General features: G+C 42.0%; 1 non-coding gene across 1 annotated transcript; it reads right to left on the bottom strand.

Moving 5' to 3' along the window:
• Positions 1-487: 487 nt before the first annotated feature.
• On the bottom strand, positions 488-591 carry LOC130971251 (small nucleolar RNA R71). Its single transcript, XR_009082481.1, has one exon. It is a non-coding gene; the product is annotated as a small nucleolar RNA R71 (small nucleolar RNA).
• Between the last annotated feature and the right edge of the window lie 4,864 nt (positions 592-5,455).

The raw sequence follows: 5,455 nt of genomic DNA, 5'->3' as shown, positions 1-5,455 counted from the left end.
GACCTTGAAGTGAAAGCTAAGAGAAGCTAAGGCACAACTCTCTGTAGAGGACCTGACAGAAATCTTCAAAGAAGAAGAAACCATGGCAGCCGAAAATAACAACAATGCAAACAATGCAAGGAAGGTGCTGGGTGACTTTACTGCACCTACTCCCGACTTCTATGGGAGAAGCATCTCTATCCCTGCCATTGGAGCAAACAACTTTGAGCTTAAGCCTCAATTAGTTTCTCTAATGCAACAGAATTGCAAGTTCCATGGACTTCCATTGGAAGATCCTCATCAGTTCTTAGCTGAATTCTTGCAAATCTGTGACACTGTCAAGACTAATGGGGTTGACCCTGAGGTCTACAGACTTATGCTATTCCCTTTTGCTGTAAGAGACAGAGCTAGGACATGGTTGGACTCACAACCTAAAGAAAGCCTGGACTCATGGGAAAAGCTAGTCAATGCCTTCTTGGCAAAGTTCTTTTCACCTCAAAAATTGAGTAAGCTTAGAGTGGAAGTCCAAACCTTCAGACAGAAGGATGGAGAATCCCTCTATGAAGCTTGGGAAAGATACAAACAATTGATCAGAAAATGTCCATCTGACATGCTTTCTGAATGGAGCATCATAAGTATTTTCTATGATGGTCTCTCTGAACTATCCAAGATGTCTTTGGATAGCTCTGCTGGAGGATCTCTTCACCTGAAGAAGACGCCTACAGAAGCTCAGGAACTAATTGAAATGGTTGCAAATAACCAATTCATGTACACTTCTGAAAGGAATCCTGTGAACAATGGGACAAGTCAGAAGAAAGGAGTTCTTGAGATTGATACTCTGAATGCCATTCTGGCTCAGAACAAGATATTGACTCAACAAGTCAATTTGATTTCTCAAAGTCTGTCTGGAATGCAAAATGCACCAAGCAGTACTAAGGATGCTTCATCTGAAGAAGAAGCTTATGATCCTGAGAACCCTTCAATGGAAGAGGTGAATTACCTAGGAGAACCCTATGGAAACACCTATAATTCTTCATGGAGAAATCATCCAAATTTCTCATGGAAGAATCAAGAGAGACCTCAACAAGGTTTCAACAACAACAATGGTGGAAGAAACAGGTTTAGTAATGGCAAGCCTTTTCCATCATCTTCTCAGCAACAGACAGAGAGCTCTAAGCAGAACACCTCTGACTTAGCAACCATGGTCTCTGATCTAATCAAAACCACTCAAAGTTTCATGACTGAAACAAGATCCTCCATTAGGAATTTGGAGGCACAAGTGGGACAGCTGAGCAAGAAAATTACTGAACTCCCTCCTAGTACTCTTCCAAGCAATACAGAAGAAAATCCAAAAGGAGAGTGCAAGGCCATCAACATGGCCGAATTTGGAGAGGAGGGAGAGGAAGTGAACGCCACTGAGGAAGACCTCAATGGGCGTGCACTGACCTCCAATGAGTTCCCTAATGAGGAACCATGGGAATCTGAGGCTCAAAATGAGACCATAGAGATTCCATTGGACTTACTTCTGTCTTTCATGAGCTCTGATGAGTATTCTTCCTCTGAAGAGGATGAGTATGTCACTGAAGAGCAAGTTGCTAAATACCTTGGAGCAATCATGAAGCTAAATGACAAGTTATTTGGAAATGAGACTTGGGAGGATGAACCTCCTTTGCTCACCAAAGAATTGGATGACTTGTCTAGGCAGAAATTACCTCAAAAGAGACAAGATCCTGGGAAGTTTTCCATACCTTGCACCATAGGCACCATGACCTTCAAGAAGGCTCTGTGTGACTTAGGGTCAAGTGTAAACCTCATGCCTCTCTCTGTAATGGAGAAGCTAGGGATCTTTGAGGTACAAGCTGCAAGAATCTCACTAGAGATGGCAGACAACTCAAGAAAACAAGCTTATGGACTTGTAAAGGATGTTTTGGTAAAGATTGAAGACCATTACATCCCTGCTGATTTCATAGTCCTAGAGACTGGGAAGTGCATGGATTTATCCATCATCCTTGGCAGACCCTTCCTAGCCACAGCAAAGGCTGTGATTGATGTTGATAGAGGTGAACTGATCATTCAAGTGAATGAAGAATCCGTTGTGTTTAAGGCTCAAGGATATCCCTCTGTCACCATAGGGAGGAAGCATGCAGAGCTTCTCTCAAATCAGAGTCAAGCAGAGCCCCCACAGTCAAACTCTAAGTTTGGTGTTGGGAGGCCAAAACCAAACTCTAAGTTTGGTGTTGAACCCCCACATTCAAACTCTAAGTTTGGTGTTGGGAGGTTCCAACATTGCTCTGAGTATCTATGAGGCTCCATGAGAGCCCTCTGTCAAGCTACTGACATTAAAGAAGCGCTTGTTGGGAGGCAACCCAATGTTATATTTTATCTACTTTCTTTTGTTATTTTATGTTTTTTGTAGGTTGATGATCATAAGAAGTCACAAAATCAATTGAAAAAGCAAAAACAGAATGAAAAACAGGAAGAAAAACATCACACCCTGGAGGAAGAACCTACTGGCGTTTAAACGCCAGTAAGGCTAGCAGTTGGGCGTTTAACGCCCAGTCTGGCACCATTCTGGGCGTTTAACGCTAGAAAGGGGCACCAGACTGGCATTAAACGCCAGAAAAGGGTAAGAACCTGGCGTTAAACGCCAGAAATGGGCACCAGCCCGGCGTTTAACGCCAGATTTGGCACAAAACGTGTTTTTGCATGCCATTTGGTGCAGGGATGACTTTTCCTTGACACCTCAGGATCTGTGGACCCCACAGGATCCCCACCAACCCACCACTCTCTCTTCTTCTTCACCCATTCACCAATCACCTCAATACCTCTTCCCCAAAAACCCTTCACCTATCAAATCCCATCTTTCTCTTCACCACCACTCACATCCATCCTTCATAAAACCCCACCTACCTCACCATTCAAATTCAAACCACTTTCCCACCCAAACCCACCCATAATGGCCGAACCCTACCCCTCCCCTCACTCCTATATAAACCCTTCTTCACCGCTTCATTTTCACACAACCTAAACACCACTTCTCCCCCCTCTTTGGCCGAACACAAAGCCATTCCCTTCTTCCTCATTTCTTCTTCTTCTACTCTCTTCTTTCTTCTTTTGCTCGAGGACGAGCAAACCTTTTAAGTTTGGTGTGGTAAAAGCGTTGCTTTTTGTTTTTCCATAACCATTTATGGCATCCAAGGCCGGAGAAACCTCTAGAAAGAGGAAAGGGAAGGCAAAAGCTTCCACCTCCGAGTCATGGGAGATGGAGAGATTCATCTCAAGGGTGCATCAAGACCACTTCTATGAAGTTGTGGCCTTGAAGAAGGTGATCCCCGAGGTCCCTTTTTCACTCAAAAAGAGTGAATATCCGGAGATCCGACATGAGATCCGAAGAAAAGGTTGGGAAGTTCTCACCAACCCCATTCAACAAGTCGGAATCTTAATGGTTCAAGAGTTCTATGCCAATGCATGGATCACCAAGAACCATGATCAAAGTGTGAACCCGAACCCAAAGAATTGGCTTACTATGGTTCGGGGGAAATACTTGGATTTTAGTCCGGAAAATGTAAGGTTGGCATTCAACTTGCCCATGATGCAAGGAGATGAACATCCTTACTCTAGAAGGGTCAACTTTGATCAAAGGTTGGACCAAGTCCTCACTGACATTTGTGAAGAGGGCGCCCAATGGAAGAGAGATTCAAGAGGGAAGCCGGTTCAATTAAGAAGGCATGACCTCAAACCCGTGGCTAGAGGATGGTTGGAGTTTATCCAACGCTCAATAATTCCCACTAGCAACCGGTCCGAAGTTACTCTAGACTGGGCCATCATGATTCATAGCATCATGATTGGAGAAGAAGTAGAAGTTCATGAGGTTATAGCCCAAGAACTCTATAAGGTGGCGGACAAGTCCTCTACCTTAGCAAGGTTAGCCTTTCCTCATCTCATTTGTCACCTCTGTTATTCAGTTGGAGTGGACATAGAAGGAGACATCCTCATTGATGAGGACAAGCCCATCACTAAGAAAAGGATGGAGCAAACAAGAGACCCCTCTCATCATGAGATCCCTGAGATGCCTCAAGGGATGCACTTTCCTCCACAAGACTATTGGGAGCAAATTAACACCTCCCTAGGAGAATTGAGTTCCAACATGGGACAACTAAGGGTGGAGCACCAAGAACATTCCATCCTCCTCCATGAAATTAGAGAAGATCAAAGAATCATGAGAGAGGAGCAACAAAGACAAGGAAGAGACATTGAGGAGCTCAAGCACTCCATAAGACCTTCAAGAGGAAGAACAAGCCGCCATCACTAAGGTGGACCCGTTCTTTAATCTCCTTGTTCTTTATTTTCTTGGTTTTTCGAAAATTTATGCTTTATGTTTGTCCATGTTTGTGTCTTATGATCATTAGTGTCTATGCCTTAAAGTTATGAATGTCCTATGAATCCATCACCTTTCTTAAATAAACAATGTTCTTAATTGAAAAAGAGAAGAATTGCATGAATTTTGAATTTTATAACAGATTAATTATTTTGATGTGGTGGCAACACTTTTGTTTTCTGAATGTATGCTTAAACAGTGCATATGTCTTTTGAATTTGTGGTTCATGAATGTTGGCTCTTGAAAGAATGATGAAAAAGGAGACATGTTACTGAGGATCTGAAAAATCATAGAAATGGTTCTTGAAACAAGAAAAAGCAGTGAAAAAAAAAAGAAAAAAAAAGAAAAAAAACGAAAAAAAAGAAGGGAAAAAGAGAAAGAGAAAAAGAAAGAAAAAGAAAGAAATAAAATTGTGATCCAAGGCAAAAAGAGTGTGCTTAAGAACCCTGGACACCTCTAATTGGGGACTTTAGCAAAGCTGAGTCACAATCTGAAAAGGTTCACCCAATTATGTGTCTGTGGCATGTATGTATCCGGTGGTAATACTGGAAGACAGAGTGCTTTGGGCCACGGCCAAGACTCATAAAGTAGCTGTGTTCAAGAATCATCATACTTAACTAGGAGAATCAATGACACTATCTGGATTCTGAGTTCCTAAAGAAGCCAATCATTCTGAATTTCAAAGGATAGAGTGAGATGCCAAAACTGTTCAGAGGCAAAAAGCTAAAAGCCCCGCTCATCTAATTAATACTGATCTTCATAGATGTTTTTGGAATTCATTGCATATTCTCTTCTTTTTATCTTGTTTGATTTTCAGTTGCTTGGGGACAAGCAACAATTTAAGTTTGGTGTTGTGATGAGCGGATAATTTGTACGCTTTTTGGCATTGTTTTTAGTATGTTTTTAGTAGGATCTAGTTAGTTTTTAGTATATTTTTATTAGTTTTTAGTTAAAATTCACTTTTCTGGACTTTACTATGAGTTTGTGTGTTTTTCTGTGATTTCAGGTATTTTCTGGCTGAAATTGAGGGACCTGAGCAAAAATCTGATCCAGAGACTGAAAAGGACTGCAGATGCTGTTGGATTCTGATCTCCCTGC

This window comes from Arachis stenosperma, chromosome 3, assembly GCF_014773155.1.
Source record: "Arachis stenosperma cultivar V10309 chromosome 3, arast.V10309.gnm1.PFL2, whole genome shotgun sequence".
In the NCBI taxonomy this organism is placed as follows: Eukaryota; Viridiplantae; Streptophyta; class Magnoliopsida; order Fabales; family Fabaceae; genus Arachis; species Arachis stenosperma.
The sequence above is the reverse complement of the archived record's forward strand: the minus strand, read 5'-3'. Positions and strand labels throughout refer to the sequence as shown.